General features: G+C 36.4%; 1 non-coding gene across 1 annotated transcript; it reads right to left on the reverse strand.

Annotated features, from left to right (window-relative positions):
- Positions 1-2,970: 2,970 nt before the first annotated feature.
- Positions 2,971-3,077, reverse strand: LOC122121539. The gene has a single exon (XR_006149964.1). It is a non-coding gene; the product is annotated as a U6 spliceosomal RNA (small nuclear RNA).
- Positions 3,078-22,342: the final 19,265 nt, after the last annotated feature.

The raw sequence follows: 22,342 nt of genomic DNA on the forward strand, positions 1-22,342 counted from the left end.
TTCCTTTGATTTTTTTTGATAAGAGTTATAATAGTTATGATGTAGTATCATAGTAATTTTGAATTGTATTTTTCTAATGACTTCTGTTCACAAAGCATTAATCCAGCATAGAAGTGGTATTAACCACAACTTTGTAAACCCACTGGTGATTTTCAGGGCATTTTGGAAAACATGTCTACTCAGAACTTTTGTCGATTTTTAATCAAGTTCCTTGTTAATCTCATCTTTAATCTCTATATACAAAATCAGTAATTAATTCAATGTAGTAGAAAGGAAAAAATTGAGAAACTCCTCACAATTTTCAATTTTCAATACCATGATATTGTTTAAATCATTTTCTGTTTACGCTTCAGCCTATATAACTCAATGTATTTAGACCTTTTACAAGGCTATCTGTATTTTATTTATTTTATGCTGATTGCTTTTTCCAAAGCCTGCATGTCTAATTCTCCTTGGTTTCTTGCAGTCTAATGTAGTTCAGGTTTCAAACTGAAGAATAAATTGAAGGAAGCAACCAAAAAAATAGAGTTCCTCTCATCTGATGATGCCTCTACAAGAATGAGAAAAGTGTTCATCCTGCTAAGATCTATGATAGGATATCAAAAGGAGAATTCTTTCTTCTAGATCTTCTCTACCTTTGCAATTTACCTTAAATGATGTAAAACTCAATATACTGCTCAGTTACTTTTACGTTTTATCAGTTTTGCACATTATCATATGGACTCCACCTCAGTCTACAACATTCCTTCATTATTCTGTCCCTGATAGTTTTACACTATCAAGACATGAGATAACCAGTTTGATTTACAGCATGAGAAGTTATCCAGCTGGCTTCCTTGGAAGCACAGGATAGTCAATAGACTTCTGGTTGCTTACTACATGTAATGATTTCGGTAATATATATCACATTCTGTTTAATACTAAAAAAACTGCTGGGTAAACTGAAAGCTCATTCATAGAAGTTTATGTTAAGTTTTTCACAAGTTTTATGTCTCTTAGGTCTTAAAAAATTTGCTATAATGGTAATGTTATTACCATTTTAGTGTTGAGAAAAATTGTAATTCAAGGCACTAAGTGCATGACCCAAAGACACATAGTGAGGAAGGAAATGAGTCAAAATTTCCAAAAGCCTTTCAGCAATACAAAAATGTAGGTAAAAATCTCTTCATTCTCTTATACACTCAATTCAATATTGATATTGTCCAATAAATAATAGCATAAAAAATATAGCCATGGTAATTTTTTCTATCACATTTTGTCTTCAACACAGACTGTGTTGGTGACATTGGGTTATCATGCACAGAGCTGAGATTATAAATTGAGGTCCAAAGAGAGCCAAATTTCTTCTGTCCCACAGTTCCAGTATCCTTTTTAAAAAGCATTAAAACTTTTAAATACCATCACTTACTGTCTTTTAAGAATCCCAAAATGTAAAAAATTCACATATAATCACTACAAAAAGCTTTAAAAGTAGGAAATAATAAAACAGGCCCTCGTGAACTAAAGTTTCTTCTACTTTTGAAATTATTCCTAAAGCCTTGTACTGGTTTATCATACCTGTAATCTTGTCTACTTGGCATATCTACTCAGGAGCATGGGATCTGTGGATAGGAGTTGGAAGCCAATTAAGGCAAAAAAAATTCACAATATTATTTTTCAAAAATTTAAATGAACTAGCAAACGTCCAGGAATGGAGATGTAGCTCACATAGTAGCTCACCAAGCTAGAGAGGGAAGGCCTAGCAAAACCTTGAAGCCCTGAGTTCAAACTCTGAGCATGCCAACATGCAGGCACATACACACACACGCACGCACACACACACACACACATACACTTATTCAAAATATCTTCAGGTCAGTGTTTTGCATTAATTTCTTTGTTAATGATATTATATGGTTAAAATAATAGAAATAAACTCTTCCATCTCAGAACATTTTTAAACGTTTTTTATTGTAAAAATACTGTACAGAGGGGTTACAGTTACATGAGCAAAGTAATGAGTACATTTCCTATCTAACATTGTTACCTCCCCCTTGGTTTTTCCCCAAAAACCTCTTCCCTTCTACCTCCACAAGTACACCCTTCACCCCCTCCCTCCCACCTAGCCTAAATTGTAAAGTTAGTTTTTCAACCTAGTGTCTTGGGCAACTCATTGTTACAATGGGTCAACCAGTATCTCTATTTAAGCATTTTGTTTTTTCCCTTTCCCTCTCCAAATTAGAGAAGTGTATATAAATGAAGGCGCATCAACACCAAATACACTGAAAACAGAGGTTATACTGTGTGGGACGACCATATTAAAAAAAAAACAAAAAAAATACCACATCGTACATTACAGGTGCATTAGAAACAATAGCAAGAAAGGGGAAAAAAAAACAAAAAACACTTGTGTCCCTATCTTGGGTTCATTTAGCTTAACATCAACTTATCTAGTCATATGCACATAGCTTTTGACCTTTTCTGCTTATCCTAGATATATATAACTTATTGCAAATACGGGATACCATGGGACCTATGTTTCTTTGGACTTGGCCTATTTCAGTTAATATAATTTTTTCCAAGTCTTTCCATTTCCTAACAAATTAGGCAATGTCATTCTTTCTGATGGATGATAGAATTCACACATACACACACACACACACACACACACACACACACACACACACACACACACTCACAAGGTTTTCTTGATCCATTCATCTATTGTGGGGCCTCGGGGTTGGTTCCATATCTTAGCTATGGTAAATAATGTTACAATAAACAGTTGTGCTGGTAGTTTTAGAATGGCCTTGTTTGTGATCATTTGGGTGAATGCACAAAAGTGAGATTGCTGGGTCATAGAGGAGCTCTATGTGGAATCTTTTGAGGAACCTCCATACTGCTTTCCAAGTGGGTGAACAAGTTTACACTCCAACCAAGAATGCAGTAGGGTTCTCTTCTTGCCACATGCCCTCCAGCATCTGTTGTTGTAAAAATGTGGAAAGCTTCACGAATTTGGGTGTCATCCTTGTGCAGGGGCCATGCTAATATTCTCTGTATTGTTCCAATTTTAGTGTATGTGCTGCCGAATTGAGCACAGAACATTTTTTATATATAAATTGGAATTGATTTTCTTAAGCTAGATAATTCAACAAAAAGCAAGTTCAAAAGAATTGTGAAATTTTAGAACCATGTATTTCTTACATAAGCACACATTTAAGAATAAAGTCAAGATTGATATGACAAAAACAAAACGAATCCAGATGTTTGTTGTTCAAGAGATGTGTGGGAGGAGGAATTCAATTATTCTACACAGGGCACCTGTCATAATGAACACTGCAGCAAGTGTTAAGGTATGTAAAAGTTTTAATGTTTTAAATGTTTAATTTTGGGAATTTGCTTATATATGCCAAAATTAAGACTGTTTGACAGGTCATAACACTTTTCCATAAAGTATTTAAATTTATGGTAGCTGACATATACTACTAAGTATGTACATTTCAGAGTTTATAGAAAGTTTATTAATGAGAAGATGCAAAGTCTTTGTGTAAAGAAACAGAGCAAAGAGTTAAGACTTTAACTACATAGTTTCTGTTGAAACTTTAGGGCTTCTTTTCTTTATATGTTAGCAAGGAACAAATGATGATATAAGCCATGTACCAGTGGTGAGATGAGACATAAATAGTTATCATACAGTGTAAATTTAAAGGGTACTCATAGCCTTTAAAACTCTTGTTGAACATCATAATCTTAGCCAGTTTTAGATGTACAGGATTATGAGCAAATAGCAAAATCTAATATATAGTATACTTCAAATACTGGAAACACTGGTATTTGGCTTTTATTTTATCAATCATTAATATTTAATTATTGGTTTTCTTTATTTGTTGCATTGTTTCCCTTGTTGCAATATAATACAACATTTTAAAGTTGTCATTATGAGGTATTTTGAAAATGTTACTGGGATGACCATTTTTTATAGGTGCATGTGAATTCACAGAAATCAAAATTAAGAACAAAATATTCATGAAAAATTTTCTCAAGTAGAGTCTGAATCAGGAGTGTTGATTAATGTCCATACATAAAATCTTAGCCTTAGACTGAAGCAGTGGTTTTACAGAGTTGAGGTCACAAAAGTGAGAGACTGTGTTTTTTTTAGTTTTTTGGTTTGGTTTTTGTTGGTTGTTGGACTTGAACTCTGGGTCCTGGGTGCTCTCCCTCAGATCTTCAGCTCAAGGCTAGTGCTACCACTTGAGCCACAGCACCATGCCTATTTTTTCTGCTTATATGGTGCTGAGGAATCAAACCAAGGGCCTCACGCATGCAAGGCAAGCACTCTACCACTGAGCCACTTTCCCAGAACCCGAGAGACTGTTTTTTTAAAAAATCATCTGAACAGGGGAGTTCTGGGAAGAAGGCGGAGGAGAAGCTGGAGGCTAAACAAGCTCTCGCATAGAAAGCAGTTTTAGAGTTCCAGTAAACAGTCCTAAGCCAGATAATCACACCAAGTGTGCCATCACAGGACAGAGAGTTAAGCCCTAGAGGGAAAATCCAGGCATGGAGACATATCTGAGCTCTTGCCAGCAGCCGCCACCGCTGCAGCTACAGCCATGGTGGCGGTGGCAGAAACCGCCATACCTGAATCACAGAGATTCCGTGACAAAGGAGCCAGACACAGTGGGTGAGCGGATTCTACACAACACCAGCAAGAACTGACAAGGAGCGACATCTTCATCCTGCAGTTTGCAGACCAGAGACGACCCAGGAACCAAGATGACATGAGTAGAAGCCTGACTTTTTCACTCCTCAGGGAGCAGAGGAGGGAAGGCCACCCCTCCCCCCACCCAGTACCGGAGATCTCCATCTTGGATACCGACAAAGCTCTGCCGAGCTGCTAAGTCCAACTCAGGCCTTGGAAGAAATCTAGTCATTTAGCAGGTCACAAGAACCTAACCTGACCTTCCAGACTCAGCTCCGCCTAGGGAAAAGTCACCCAGCTCGGGTGCCAGCCCAGGGAGTGGCTTTATTCACTGGGTAATTAAAGCCAGAGGCTGCCCTTCCCTTTAGCAACCTTCACAATCAATTGAAATTCAGTAAATATAAACCCTGAGAGTGGCTCCAGGCTGGGCTCTGAGAGTTTCTCACAAACTAGCCCCCGGGAAAAGCTACTGTTTGCTGAAAGGCCTCAACTCTACCCAGAACCTTGCCTCATCACAGCATCTCCAAACATGAGGAAAAAGCCATCTCCCTCTTTTGTGATACTCAATGCAGATCTCCCTCCCGTTGAACTAACCTGGGAGGAGGATCGCAAAATCCTGGGTAAAGCAGAACATTTTTCTGCCTGTCCAAACAAACTGACTTAAGAAACCAACCAAGCCACAGGACCACAAGCAGACCAGAGACTCCAACAAGACACTAGTTATGGACACAAGGGAGATACAGGATTTTTCCCAACCCTCCCAAAAAATAAAAGAACTTTTTTCTTCTTCTTCTTCTTTTTTATACCTTTTATAAATATTTTTTCTTTTCTAAAACTTTTTTTAATTTTTACCTTTTTTGAAAAAAATTGTTTTCTAGTAACTTTTTTTTCCTCCTATAATTTTTATTTTAGGGATACATGTGTGTGTACATTTTTTTTCTTTTTAAAAAATTTTTCTTTTTGTTTTTTTTTTAGCTCTACTGAACTTCTGATCTTTTTTTCTTTCTTTCTTATCCTTTTCACCTTTTCTTCTCTTTCGTTATTCTTTATGTGGCTTAATTGTTGTTCTGCACATACTCAGATAAATCTGTAGTTGACTATTAGACCCTATCCCCATTGTGTACACACTTAATCCACAAATTTACTACTCAATTCAAAAAATCTGAGACCTAAATTCCTTAATAGCAGTACTACCTCTTTAAACCTATATAATATTTTAAGTATTTTTATTTTTAAGTTTTTCACATCTCCGTTATATCCCTCCCGTTCTCTCATGATATTCAGATTCTTTGAATACTTTGTTCTCGAATCTGCATAATACTTTTAATTTTTACTTTTCTATTATTTCTGGTCTATATTTTTCCTTCTCTTCTTTTTTCCTCTCTCTCTACTTTCATCCAATCCAACCTATTTCCTGCTATGAGATTAGGACTTAGTTAATTCTCTTTTTGCCTTCCCACATCACTCTATTCCTAATTTCACCCACATATCTCCCTAACCCTAATAATTTCTGGTTTTCCAAATACTTCTTTGCAGTTTATAGCCTATTAATATATAATTGTTTGATGTTGAATAGAGATATCTGTTGAACTAGATTGTATCTGCAGATTATTGACTGTACAAATTCAGACTTTGGTTGATGCTTGCCTTAAGTTAGTGTTCTAGCACAAAACTGGTGTTATTTTCATTCCAAATGGGCAGAGTAAGCCAGAAAACCACAAGAAAAATGGCAAGTCCGGGTATCTCCACTCCCACTCATGATAATCCGGGTACAGAACAGATAATGAATAATCCAGAGGACAGTTCCCAAATAGCTCTACAAACACGGCTGGCAAACATGATAAATGAAAATATTGAAAACATACAAAGGACTCGGTATGCGCATGATATGGAGAGAGAGGAGGCAAACAGAAGGTCAATGCAGGAAAAGATTGAAAATATACATAGGACTCTGTATGAGCGTGATAGGGAGAGAGAGGAGGCAAACAAAATGTCAATGCAGGAAAAGATTGAAAACCTACAAAGGACTCTGTATGATGGTGATAGGGAAAGAGAGGAGACAATCCAAAGGTTTATACAGCAATATCATGAGCGTGAGGAAGGTACTCAAAAACTGATACAGGATTTGCATGAGCAGCCTGAGAATACTCAAAGAGAAAGGCAGGAATGGCGTAAACAGGCTGAGAACACTCAAAGAAAACTACAGGAATGGCATGAACGGGAAGAAGCTAAGCAAAGAGTAATACAAGAATTGAGAGAGCAGGATGAGAATACACAAAGATCATTAAAGGCATTCATGGTATCCATTAACAAGAGCTGAAGGAAGTCAGTGAGACCACAAAGGGAATGCTGAATGGAACCCAACAGAAGGAATGGGAGTCCACGGAAACCATAACCAATCAACTAGGTGATTTGAGAATAAACACTGAACACCAAATTAAGGATGTAAAGAAGTTCATACAAGATCTAAAACAACGCTTCAACAAAGAATTTGAAGCCATCAAAGCTGACCAATTTTTTTTTTTGCTTATGTGGTTCTGGGGAATTGAACCCAGGGCCTCATGCATGCAAGGCAAGCGCTCTACCACTGAGCCACCTTCCCAGCCCCAAAGCTGACCAATTAGAAGGAAAGAGATAAAAAACAAAGTAGAAAGTCTTGACAGCAGGTTAGACCATGCAGAAAATCGAATCTCAGGAATTGAAAACAGCCTAGATATTATAGAGAAAGAACATACAACCATCCCAGACAAGTCCAAGAAATATGATATATCTATCCAACACTTGGAAGACACCACCAGAAAGCCTAATCTAAGGATAATGGATGTAGAGGAGCACCTAGAAACAGAAGTTAATGGTCTAGGAAATTTGTTTAACAGGATACTAGCATAGAACTTCCCAAACATGCAAAAAGATAGGTCTATTCAGATACAAGAAGCTTTTAGAACTCCAAATAGACCAGACCAGAATAGGACATTCCACCGTCACATTATAATCCACACAGGATCAACTCAGTCCAAGGAAAAGATCCTTAAAGCTGTCAAGGAGAAAAGATTAATCACCTATAAAGTGAAACCAATTAGAATCACCTCAGATTTCTCAGCAGAGACAATCAAAGCAAGAAGAGCCTGGAATGATGTATGCCATGCCCTAAAAACAAAAAACTATCAATCAACAATACTGTACCCAGCTAAACTCTCCTTCATACCTAAAGGCCAATAAAAACCTTCCATAGCAAAGAAAAATTGAAATAATACATCTCCACCAAACCAGCCCTACAAAAGTTTCTTAAAGATGTCCTACACATAGAAAACCAACAAGACCACAATAAAGGCCAAGAAACTGCACCCAAACTGAGAATCCAAGAACCATATGAAGAACCCAGTTTTCGCAGCCCCCAAGAAGGTGGATAACATGGGAGGAACTCCCAAATACCTCTCAGTCCTATCTCTTAACATTAACAGACTTAACTCTCCAATTAAGCGACATAGACTGTCTAGTTGGATTAAAAAACAAGATCCTTCTATCTGCTGCCTTCAGGAGTAACATCTTGCCCGTAAAAACAAACACATTTTCAATGTTAAAGGCTGGAACAAAATCTACCAAGCAAATGGTCCCCATAAACAGGCAGGAGTTGCAATCCTATTATGAGATAAAATAGACTTCAAATTAAAATTCATGAGAAGAGATAAAGAAGTCGCTACATACTAATTAAGCAATCTCTCCTTCAGGAGGATATTACAATTCTAAATATCTATTTGTCAAAAAATGGAGCACCCAAATTTATCCAAGAAACACTACTTTCCCTCAAATCCCACATCGATCCAAAGACATTAATTTTGGGGGATTTTAACATATCACTCTCCCCACAAGATAGATCAATTTGGCAAAAACTCAACAGACAAACCACAGATTTAAACAACTGCATAGATCAACTAGATTTAACAGACATCTACTGAATATTTCACCCAGCAGCAACAGAATACACGTTCTTCTCAGCAGCACATGGAACATTTCTAAAATAGACCACATTTCACGCCACAAAGCAAACTTGTCCAAATTCAGAAACATTGAAGTTATACTTTGTATTCTTTCTTACCCCAAAGGAATAAAATTAGAACTCAACAACAAAAGCCAACAAAAATGTCTGCTAACACATGGAGGCTGAACAACACACTGTTGAATCATGAGTGTGTCATGGAAGAGATTAGAATGGAAATTCAAATGTTCATGCTATTTAACAAAAATGAACACACAAATTACCAGCTCCTCTGGCACACAGCAAAGGCAGTACTCATAGGCAAGTTTATAGCTCTAAGCTCCTACATCAACAAATTGGAGAGATCTGAAACCAACAATTTAATGACACACCTAATCCTCTTGAAAAAGAATAGCAAGATAAACCCCAATTCAGTAGACGGAACAAAATAATTAAAATTAAATCACAATTAAATGAATTGGAATCCAAAAAACTATAGAAAGAATCAACAAAACAAAGAGTTGGTTCTTCGAAAAAATTATCAAAATTGACAGACCCTTAGCAAATCTTATCAGAAAAGAAGAGAACACACCCAAATAAATAAACTCAGAGATGAGAATGGAAACATCACCATGGAAACAACCAAGACTCAGAACATTATAAGGAAATATTTCTCAAAACTTTATGCTAATAAGTTTGTGACCTTGGCAGAAATGAACCTTTTCCTAGCAAATATTGACATGCCAAAACTAAACCAAGATGAGTTAAACCATCTTAACAGTCCCATATCAAGCATTGAAATAGAAACAGCAATGAGACCTCCCAGCTAAGAAAAGTCCAGGACCAGATGGTTTTACAGCGGAATTCTACGAGGCCATCAAAGCAGAGCTCACACCAATACTCCTCCAACTCTTCAATGAAATTGAAAGAGAAAGTTCACTACCGAACACATTGTATGAAGCCATCATAACCCTCATTCCCAAAACCAAGCAAGGACTCATCAAAGAAAGAGAACTATAGACCCATTTCTTTGATGAACATTGATGCAAAACTTCTCAACAAAATTTTGGCCAATTGACTTCAACAATTCATCCAAAAAATCATACACATGTGTTGTTATGTGTGTGTGTGATTAATTGAGATGTGTCTCACAAACTTTCTTGCCAAGGCTGGCTTTGAACCCCAGCATCCTGAGTAGCCAGGATTACAAGCTTGAGACACCCATGTTTAGCACAGATTTCATATATCCAAGAATATAATAAATTTCATATTATTTGAATGTGAGAGAATCAATTTAACAAATAACATGGATATTTATTTAGTTATTAAACCTGAACCTGCACTGTGAAAATGTTTTCATTTTTATGAAAAATATGCACTCAAAGATTTAAATGACAGAATCTTTGGACAAATTGAAATAGTCTATTATTCAATAGCAAAAAAGGGATCATTAATCAAATTTCTCATGTAAGCTAAAGGCAATAGGCTCTGTCAGGCTGAATGAAGCAAATTTTTATTAAATTAAATATTATCTAATGCGGTCACATGATTTTCACTTCTTTTTAACCTAAACGTTTTTGACATAAAAATGTAGCTTCATACATTTTTTGAGTATTTAAAAATCTTAGTTACTGGTCATGTATTTCTGAGATTTGATTACCAAGTCATTTCAGAGAACCACTGCATTTCATTTATTTTATGTCAACAGTGATTTTTACAAATTGAATCAATCTCAGTATAAGATAACTAAAGCAAGATATTCTACCACTTATCCAATTATTCCTATAGACTTGAAGATAACTTATTTTTGAATGGTAAGAAATTCATATTATACCTACACTTTATAGAATAATTAATATAAATGATTATTTTTCCTTCAACTTGAAGGAAAGAACCCCACTATAGATGATAAATACTTGAATGGAAATACTATAAAATTATGAAAAATTCAAGTCATTATGAGTTAGATGAAATAGTCATTTTTGAAGCTTCCTCATCTGCTAAATGTCTTTGCATTCAAAATATTTCATTCATCTCTCCAGCAATGGTATAACCAAACCACTGCTATGCCAAATAGCATCTCTGATATTTAGGAACAGAAGTTATCACAATTGTATAGAAAGATCTACCCACTGCTCTAGAAAGTAAATCTGAAATCATAAAGGATTGTGATTAATAATTAGCTTTCACTATGTTGCCATAAAGAGGTGAACCCTTTCAAGTGGGCATAGTTGAAGAGATTAGGTCACTGAGAACTTGAAATCAAAGAGGATATTAATATCAAGGTCCTTTCTTCCTCTTCCTTCTTTAACTTCTCTGTCTCCTCTTTTCCTTCACCCTCTCCCTCTTCCTCTCATCTTTTTTCTCTCTTTCCCACTCTTATTCCTCCTCTTCATTACTTCCTGGCTTCCATGAATACAAAAAGGCCATCACATGTTCCTGATATGTGGTACTGTACCACCACCAACACAAAGCAATGAGGAAAAGGCAAGTAAATTGAAATGTATAAAATCAGAAGCCAAGATAAACCTTTCCTCCTTTCAGTTAATTTTATGAAGTATTTTGTCATATTGATAGGAGTTTGACACAGCATGCTCTCATTATTATAAGGGATAAGATTCACTGGAAATAAATCTGACCAAAAATGATTGAATTAATATTATATTTGGAGAACCCTACTTGTAAATATCAGATACACTTCAATAAGAGGCAAAAAAATGTGTTCAGATGAGGCAAAAAATGTGTTTAGATGAAGATCCGGAGGAGAAGCTGGAGGCTAAACAATCTCTGGCATACAAAGCAGTTTTAGTGTTCAAGTGAACAGTATTAGGCTTGAGAATCACACCAAATGTTCCATCACAGTACAGAGAGTTTGGTCAGAGAGGGAAAATCAAGGCAAGGAGACAAATCTGAGCACTTGCTGGTAGCCGCAGCTGTGGTGGCTGCTGCAGCAGCAGAGGTGGCCATAGCCTCCATACCTATAACACAGAGAGTCTTGGAAAAAGATGCCAGATGTGGCAGGTGAGCAGATTATACTCAACACCAGTAAGAACTGAGGAGGAGCAGATATCTTCATCCTGCAGATCGCAGGCCAGAGACAGCCCAGGAACCAATACTCCAGAGTGAGTAGAAGCCTGACATCCTCACTCTTTCTAAGGGAGCAGAGGAGGGAAGGCCACCCCTCCCAGCCACCACCACCAGAGATCTCCATCTTTGATATTGACAAAGGCCCATTTGAACAGCTATCTCCAACTCAGGCCTTGGAAGAAAACAAGAGTCATTTAGGAGGTCACAGGAACCTGACTGGAACTGCCTGGCACAGCTCCACCCAAGGGATAGTCAGCCAGCCCAGGCAAAGGAGCCTCGTCCTGAAGGAGTGACTTTCTTCACTGGGTAAACAGAGCCAGAGGCTGCCCCTCCATACAGCAGCCTAGACAATCAGTTGAAATTCAGTAAACAAAAACCTGAGAATGGCCCCAGGCTGGGCTCTGTGAGGGTCCTAGGAGCTAGTCCCTCAGGGAAAAGCTACTGTTTGCTGAAAGACCTCAACTCTACCCAGAACCTAGCCTCATCACAGCATCTCCAAACTAGAGGAAACAGCCATCTCCCTCTTTCGTGATGCTCAAAGCAGATCTCCCTCCCACTGAACTAGAATGGGAGGAGGATCCCAAAATCCTGGGTAATGCAGAGCAATTTTCTGCTTGCTCAAACTGACTTAAGAAACTAATCAAACCACAGGAAAAACAAACACCACAAGGAGACCAGAGACTCCACAGAGAGACTGGTTATGGACACAGGGGAGATGCAGGATCTTCCCATTCTACCCCTCCTCACCCCATCCACCTCAAAAAAAAAATCAAAGAACTCTTCTTTGTACCTTTTCTTAATTTTTGATTTTTTTTAAAAATTGTTTTCTATTAATCTTTTCTTCCTTTCATAATTTTTATTTTAGATGTGTGTGTGTGTGTGTGTGTGAGTGTGTGTGTGTGTGTGTGTGTGTGTGTGTTATCTCTTCTGACCTTTTGGTCTTTTTTATTTTATTCTTTACATTTTTTTCTCTTTCTTTTTTGTGAGACTTAATTGCTGTTCTGATCATCCAGAGATATTTACCCATCGTGGATTATTAGACCTTATCTCCCCTTGTGTACACACATAATCCAGAAATTTGTTACTTAATTCGCAACTTCTTTGGCTTAAATTCTTTAATAGCAGCATTATCTCTTTATACCTTTAAAATTTTCAAGTAACTAATTTTAAGAATTTTTATTTTTTAATTTTTCATGTCTTGTTTCTATCCCTCCCTTCCTCTCATCCTATCCTTTTCTTCTCTCAAGATCATCTATAAACTTACATAATTTTTAAGTGTGTCATTTTTTAAATTTAAATTTTTGTTTTTTCCATTTTTTCTTTTTTTTATTGTGAGAATACGTACAGAGGAGTTAAAATTACATGGGCAAGATAACGAGTACATTTCTTATCAAAAATTGTTGCCTCCTCTTTATTTCCCCTTCCTACCCCTTACAATACTCCACCATCCTCCTACCCGACCTTCCTCCCACCCCCACCAAAGTTGTAAAGTTTGTTTTTCGACATAATGACTTGTATATCTCATTGCTCCAATGGGTCCACATGTATCCGTAGTTAAATGATTTGTTTTTTCCCTTCCCCTCCGCAAATTATACCAACATCAAATACAGTGAAATCATGGGTTATACCGTAGGGAAGGGACATACAAAGCAACATAGAAATCATCTTATAAATATGATAGAAACAATTGCATGAAAGGAAAAATATACATTTGAATACTTATCTTGGTGTTCATTCCCCTAACATTAATTTATCTGACCTTTTCTGCTTGACTCAGACATATACTAGTTATTGCAAATAATGGAGACCATGGGACCTATGTTTCTTTGGGCCTGGCTTACTTCACTTAATATAAGTTTTTCCAAGTCTTTTTATTTTCTAACAAATGTCGCAATGTCATTCTTTCTGATGGAGGCATAGAATTCCATTGTGTATATAGACCACATTTTCTTTATCCATTTATCTACTGAGGGACATCTGGGTTTGTTCCATATCTTAGCTATGGTAAATAATGCTGCAATAAACATAGTCGTGCTTGTAGCTCTAGTGTGGTCTTGTGGTTTTACTGTGGTCTTGTGTTTTTCGTGTCTCCTTTCTATCCCTCCCTTCCTCTCATCCTATCCTTTTCTTCTCTCAATATCATCTATAACTTACATAATTTTTAATGTTTCACTTTTCAAATTTAAATTTTTGTTTTTCCATTTTTTCTTGTTTTTTTTTTCTTAATGTCTCTCCTATCATTCTGTCCAATCCATTTCCCTCTCTGAGATTAGGACTTGGTTAAATTCACTCTCATCTTACCTCTCCACCTCCCTCTAATCCTATTTTTCCCCACATTTCTCCCTATACTTAATAATTTCTGGTTTGCCACTTTTTTCTTTGCTGTTCTTAGCCCATTAATCCTCAGTTGTTTGATGTTGAATAGATTGTATCTGTTTAACTATATTGTGTCCGCAGCTTTTTGACTGGGCAACTACAGAACTTTGGTTGATGCTTGCCTTATATTCTAACACAAAATTGGTGTTACTTTCATAACAAATGAGCAGGAAAAGCCAGAAAAACATAAGAAAAATGGCAAGTCCAGGTATCTGAACTCCCACTCAGATAATCAGATGACAGAATAGTTAGTGAATAATCCAGAGGACAGTTCCTAAAAATCTGTACAAACACTACTGGTAAAAATAGTGAATGAAAAGATTGAAAACCTTCAAAGAACTCAGTGTGAGCATGATAGGGAGAGAGAGAGAGGCAAACCAAAGATTAATACTGGAATCTCATGAGAGTGCAGAAGCTACTCAAAGATTGGTACAAGAAGTGTATGAGCTGGTTGAGAACAGTTAAGAAGAAATACAGGAATTGCATAAGCAGGCTGAGAACAATCAGAGAGAAACACAGAGATTGCACGAGGAGAATGAGAACAGAAAAAGAGAAACACAGGTTTTGTGTGAGCACGCTGAGAACAGTCAAAGAGAGCTACAGGAATTGCATGAACATGAGGAAGCTAATCAAAGAGTAATAAAGCAATTGTGAGAGCGGGATGAGAATACACAAAGATCAAGAGAGGCATTCATGGAATCCATAAAGAGACAGCTGAAAAAATTCAGGGAGACCACAAATGGAATCCTGAATAGAGCCTGCCAGAAGGAATGGGAAACGAAGGAAACCAAAACCAATCAACTGAGTCATTTGAAAATAAACACTGAACACCAAATTAAGGAAGTAAATAAGTTCATACAAAATCTAAAAGAAAGCTCCAACAAAGAATTTGAAGCTATCAAAGCTGACCAACTAGAAGGAAAAGAAATTAAAAACAAAGTAGAAAGTCATGACAGTAGGTTAAACCATGCAGAAAATAGAATCTTGGAGATTGAAGACAGCCTAGATATTATAGAGAAATAACATACAACTATCCAAGACAAATCCAAGGAATAAGGGATAGATCTATTCAACATTTGGAAGACACCTTCAGAAGGTCTAATATGAGGATAATGTTTGTAGAGGAGCACCTAGAAACAGAAGTTAATGGTCTAGAAAATTTGTTTAACAGGATCCTAGCAGAGAACTTCCCAAACATGTAAAAAGATAGGATTATAAAGATACAAGAAGATTTTAGAACCCCAAATATACCAGGCCAGCACAGGACATGGCACTGCCACATTATAATCTGCACAGTATCAATTCAGACCAAGGAAAAGATCCTTAAAATTGTCAAGGAGAAAAGATCAATCACCTATAAAGGGAAATCAATTAGAATCCCCTCAGATTTGTCAACAGAGGGAATTAAAGCAAGAAGAGCCTTGAATGATGTATGCCATGCCCTAGAGACAAACAACTATCAACCAAGAATACTGTACCCAGCTACACTCTCTTTTAAAATCGAAGGTCAAAGAAAAACCTTCCATACCAAAGAAAATCTGAAACAATATATCTCCATCAAAGTAGCCCTACAAAAGATACTTAAAGATGTCTTACACATAGAAAACCAACAAGATCACAATAAAGGCCAAGAAACAGCACCCAAACTGAGAATCCAAGAACCATAGAAAGAACCTAGTTGCCGCAGTCCCCAGAAGGTGGATAACAGGGCAGGAACTCCCAAACATCTCTCAGTCCTAACTCTCAACATTAATGGACTTAACTCTCCAATTAAGCAACATAGACAGTCAAGTTGGTTTAAAAAGCAAGATCCTTTTATCTGCTGCCTTCAGGAGTCACAATTTTCCCATGAAAAAAAAAACACATTTTGAAAGTGAAAGGCTGTAACAAATCTACCAAGCAAATGGCCCCCATAAACAAGTGAGAGTTTCAATCCTAATATCAGATAAAATAGACTTCAAATTAAAATTAGTAAGGAGAGATAAAGAAGGTCATTTTATACTAATTAAGGGATTTCCCATTCAGCAGGATATTACAGAACTAAATATCTATTCACCAAACAACAGAGCACCCAGATTTATCCAAGAAACACTACTTTCCCTCAAAGCTCACATGGATCCAAAGACATTAATAGTAGGGGACTTTAACACACCACTATCCACACTAAGTAGATTAACTCCGCAAAAACTCAACAGAGAAACTCCAGATCTAAACACCTATATGGATCAATTAAATTTAACAGATATCTAATAATTTTTCACCCAGCAGCATCAGATACATGTTTTTCTCATCAGCATACAGAAACATTTACAAAATAGACCCCATTTGAGGTCACAATGCAAACTTGTCCAAATTCAGAAACATTATAGTTTTAAATTGCATTCTCTCACACCACAAGAGAATAAAATTAGAACTCAACACCAAAATTCACCAAAGAAAGTCCTGTAACACATAGAAGCTGAACAACACACTGTTGAATCACCAGAGGGTTATGGAAGAGCTTAGAAAGGAAATTCAAATATTCATGATATTCAACACAAATGACACAAATTACCAGCTCCTCTGGGACACGACAAAGGCAGTACTCAGAGTCGTTTATAGCTCTGAATTCCTACATCAATAAATTGGAGAGATCTGGAACCAACAATTTAATGAGATACCTGAACCTACTTGAAAAAGAGCAACAAGATAAATCCCAATTCAGTCGATAGAAAGAAATAATTAAAATAACATCAGAATTAAACCAATTAGAATCCAAAATAAAAACAGAAAGAATCAACAAAACAAGAGTTGGTTCTTTGAAAAAATTAACAAAATTGACAGACCCTTAGCAAATCATCAAAAAAAATAGAACACACCCAAATAAATAAACTCAGAGATGAGAATGGAACAGCATCACAGAAACAACCAAGATTCAGAATATTATAAGGAATACTTCTCAAAACTTTATGCTAATAAGTTTGAGAACTTGACAGAAATGGATCTTTTCCTAGCAAATATCGACATGCCGAAAATAAACCAAGATGAGTTAAAACATTTTAACTGGCCCATATTAAGCATTGAAATATAAACAGCATTGAAACCTTCCATCTCAGAAAAGCCCAGGACCAGATGGATTTACAGCGGAATTCTACATGGCCTTCAAAGCAGAGCTCACACCAACATTCCTCCAACTCTTCAATGAAATTACAAGAGAAAGTTCACTACAAAAATCATTCTATGAAGCCATCATAGCTCTCATCCAAAAACCAGGCAGGGACTCATCAAAGAAAGAGAACCATGGACTCATTTCTTTGATGAACATTGATGCAAAACTTCTCAACAAAATTTTGACCAGTCGACATAAAAAATTCATCCAAAATATCATACACCACAATCAAACAGGATTCATTTCAGGGATGTGAATCTTGTTCAATATACACAAGTCAAGTAATATAACTCATTACATCAACAAATGGCAAGGATAACCACATAGTTATCTCACTAGATGCAGAATAAACATTTGACAAATCCAACAAATCCTTTATGATGAAAGTTCTGGAAAAATTAGGAATCCAGGGAACATTCCTCAATACAATAAAGGCTGTATATGACAAACCTACAGCCAGCATTATAATTAATGGAGAAAAACTAAAGCCATTTCCTCTTAACTCAGGAACAAGACAAGGATGTACACTCACTCCACTTCTCTTAAATTTAATATTAGAATGTCTAGCTACAAGAATAAGACATGATGTAAACATAAAAGGGAGAGGCTGGAAAGGTGGCTTAGTGGTAGAGTGATTGCCTAGCATTCGTGAGGCCCTGTGTTTGATTCCTCAGCACCACATTAGCAAAAAGAAAAAAAGATGGAAGTGGCTCAATGGCTCAAGTGGTAGAGGACTAGCCTTGAACTGAAGAGCTGAGGGACAGTTCCCAGGCCCAGAGTTCAGGCCATACGACTGGACCCACCCCCCCAAAAAAACATAAAAGGGATCCAAATAGGGAAATATGAAGTAAAACTCTCCCTATTTGTAGACCATATGATTTTCTATTTAAAGAATCCCAGACTCTACTCCCAAATTACTGAAGATGGTTCAAAACTGTTGCAAAGTAGCAGGGTATAAAATTAACCCTCAATAATCAATGGCTTTTCTGTATGACCACAATGAGGAAAGCATGGGTGAAATCAGGAAGGCAACTCCATTCATAATAACGCCACCAAAAATAAATTACCTAGGAATTAACCGAATAAGTGAAGGACCTCTATGATGAAAACTTTAAAAACCTGAAAAAGGAAATCAAAACAGAACTTAGGAAGTGGAAATACCTCCCATGCTCCTGGATTGAATGGATCACAAACATGAAAATGGCAATACATCCAAAGGCTATCTACAAATTCAAGGCAATACCTATCAATATTCCAACCTCATTTTTTTCAAGGAAATAGAAGAGACAATCCAAAAATTCATATCAAATAGTAAAAGACAACAAATAGAGAAAGCGATCCTTAGCAGAAAGAACAGTGCTGGAGGAATATCAATACCAAATTTCAAACTCTACTACAAAGCCATACTAATCAAAACAGCTTGGGACTGGCATAAGAAAAGACCTCAGGACCAATGGAATAGAATTGAAAACCCAGAAATGAACCCTCAAATCGATAGCCACCTAATGTTTGATGAGGGAGCGAAAAAAAAATAGAATGGAAGAAAGACAGCCTCTTCAGTAAATGGAGCAGGCAAAATTGGTTAACTACTTGTAGAAAATTAAAGCTAGATCCTTATATATCACTCTGTACCAGAATCAATTCCAAATGGATCAAAGACCTCGGAGTCAAAGCAGACAGCCTGAAAACATTACAGGATAGAATAGGAGATACCCTAAGTCTCCTTGGCACAGGCCGAAATTTTCTTAATAGAGACCCAGAAACACATCAAATCAAAGAAAGGTGGACAAATGGGATTGCATGAAATTGCAGAGCTTCTGCATGGCAAAGCACATAGCTAGTAAGATCAATAGAAAGCCCATGGATTGGGAAATGATCTTCAATAGTCATACAATATACCTGGAACTCAAAAAAAGTAAATCCCCCAACAAGTCCTCAAAGAAACAACTGCCCAATAAATAAGTGTGCTAAAGTCCTAAAGAGAAACTTCTCTGAAGAGGAAAGATGGATGGCCTATAGACACATGAAGAAAAGTTCTACCTCCCTAGCCATAAAAGAAATGCAAATCAAAACAACATTGGGATACCACCTATCTGAGCTAGAATGTTTATACTCACGAATTCTAATCATCACAGATGCTGGAGGGGATGTTGACAGAAGGGAACCTTACTGCATTGTTGGTAGGAGTGTAAACTTGTTCAACCACTTTGAAAAGTAGTATGGAGGTTTCTCAAATGACCCAACATAGAACTCCCCTATGACCCAGCAATTCCACTTTTGGGCATTTATCCAAATGATCACAAACAAAGGTATCAGCACAACTATGTTTATTGCAGCATTATTTACCAAAGCTAAGATACGGAACCAACCCATATGCTCCTCAGTATATGAATGGATCAAGAAAATATCGTATATATATACAATGGCATTTTATGCCTCTATCAGAAAGAATGACATTTCCCAATTTGTTAGGAAATGGAAAGGCTTGGAAAAAATTATATTAAGTGAAGTAAGCCAGGCCCAATGAAACAAAGGTCCCATGGTTTCCCTTATTTGCCATAACTAATATATTTCAGAGACAAGCAGAAAAGGTCAGATAAATTGATGTTACGCAAAATGAACCCCAAGATAAGGATTTAAATGATTTTTTTCTTTCTTGTAATTGTTTCTAACATATGTATAAGATGATTCCTTTGTTGCTTTGTATGTCCTTCCTCCAGGATATAACCCCTGCTTTCACTGTATTTGATGTTGTTTTAATTTGTGAGTTGGAGAGAAAAAATAGATTGTTTAAATATGGATACAGGTGGACCCATTGCAGCAATGAGATGACAAGACTTTATGTAGAAAAACGAAATGTACAGCTTTGGCTAGGGGAAAGATGGGAAAGGATGGGTAGGGGAAACAAAAGAGGAGGCAACAACGTTTGATAAGAAATTTACTCATTACCTTGGCCATGTAATTGTAACCATTCTGTAAGGTATTTTCACAATTAAGAAAAAACAGAAGAGGCAAAAAAATCACCTCTATGGTTTTGTATGAAAAGACAGCATAATACAATCTGTTCCTCAAGGAAATTAAGCAGTAACTGGCAATATTTTCAATTTCATAAACGATGTAAGAAGACTGAAGAACAAATTTCAAATCAAACTGGGTGATAGAAAATTTATTTTGTCCCCTGTAAACAACCTTTCAATTCCATCTATGTCTTGTTCCCAAAATGATTCATATATTATTCTAATAATATTTTTTAATTAACTTTAATTAGTTGAATAGGATTTGCTGTTTGACAAAGCAGTTTATGAATAGTTTTTAGTGAGTTTTTTTCTTTTTCTCTCCTGAGGTTTGGACTCTTATCCTGGGTGCTGTCCCTGAACTCCTTTGGATGAATACATGAACTCTACCACTTGAGGCACAGCAGCACTTTCAGAATTTTCTGAGATTTAACTGGAGATAAGAATCTCACAGACTTCCCTGCCAGGGTTTGCTTCAACCCTCAATCCTCAGCCTCCTGTGCATCTAGGACAAAAGGCGTGAGCTCCTAGTGCCCAGCTTAATACAATGCATCTTTTTATTTTTAGCTAGTTCTGGGGCTTGAACTCAGGGCCTTGGCAATGTCCTAGAGCTTCTTTTCCTCATGCTAGCAATCTATTGCTTGTGTCATAGTGCCAATTCCAGCTTTTTTGTTTATGTAGTACTGAGGAATCAAACACAGGGCTTCACATATGCAAGGCAAACAGTCTAACACTAAGCCACATGTCATGGCTAATACAATGCACCTTGAAGTCCATTATCCCTTATCCATCTCAATCCTTTCTCATCCTTCAATTTACATAAATTTGAAGAATATTCTCTGACTTGCAGTGTCATATATAGTCACTCAGAGGATATGTCACAGATCATATTTTCTTGATAGTCTTATTCATCAACATACTAAACTGGATGTTTTGATGATGTCTAAACAGACCTTTCTTTGTATCTGTTTAACATAAACTTTAGAAATATCAGAGAATTTTGCCTCTAAATCCATTATTTCCACCTGTAGTCCTTATTACCAAGAATATAGCTAACACAGTTGCCAACCAGAGATGTGGAAGCACTTCAGATTTCTTCTTAACCTTCTGCTCGTGCAGATTAGATAAGATGAATGATCAAGATTTTCTCAGTTTCTGTCACTAATATAATTTGTATGTACCCATTTTTATGCCCCTGACACCAGCCTGTTTCAAGTATTCATCACTCGTCACCTATTCCTAAAACGACCATTTACAAAGTATGCATTTTCCCCATAGTCTTTTCATATTGGTCCTCTCCATAACCAAATTACTCTCCTTGTGAGCAAACAGAATGAAGAACTCAGACACAAATTCCAGTATCATTGTTTACTCACTACAATGACGGTTGGCCTTACATTTATCATATGTAAACGGAGTAATCTACTAGAAATATTGAAGAATATATTTGTTGACTTCTAGAGAAAGCAAAGAGAAAAGTGAAGAATCTTTACATTTTCCACCTTAGCTTGCAAATAAGGAAAGAGTCAAATTCAGTTTATTGGTGTAAAGTCCCAAATTGTTTCGTGCAGAAATAAAAATAAATTTTACCTCCTGGCTCTAAGGTTTGTGCCTTTTAAGGCAACTACAGATATTTAAGTGGTACTATGTAAATTGTTTCATGTGTTCCCAGTTGTATTGAAGAACATACTCTTAATATATTATTGAATATCATTGGTTATTGAATAATATCTATATGAGAATATTATTTGAAATAATCATACTAAGTTGAAAACTGTATCTTAGTCCATCAAAATGTGGAAATAATCGATTTTATTAAAAAAATTCCAACAAGAAAAGTCAATATTCATTTGAGGCTGCAGGGATAACATTAGGGTTTTTACTGTCTCTACTTGTTTATGTGATTGTATTTCTTGATATTGGAACTCTCCTCTTGTTATTCTTATTGTATGTAATCCAATGTTGACTATTACTATGTATTCAATGTGGGAAATCTACTTTCAAGGATGTCTAAAGGTTTTTCCTTTTCAATCCCAACATTGTCATTATCGTGCTAGACTGTG

This window comes from Dipodomys spectabilis, unplaced genomic scaffold, assembly GCF_019054845.1.
Source record: "Dipodomys spectabilis isolate Male_0828 unplaced genomic scaffold, ASM1905484v1 ptg000189l, whole genome shotgun sequence".
Lineage (NCBI taxonomy): Eukaryota > Metazoa > Chordata > Mammalia > Rodentia > Heteromyidae > Dipodomys > Dipodomys spectabilis.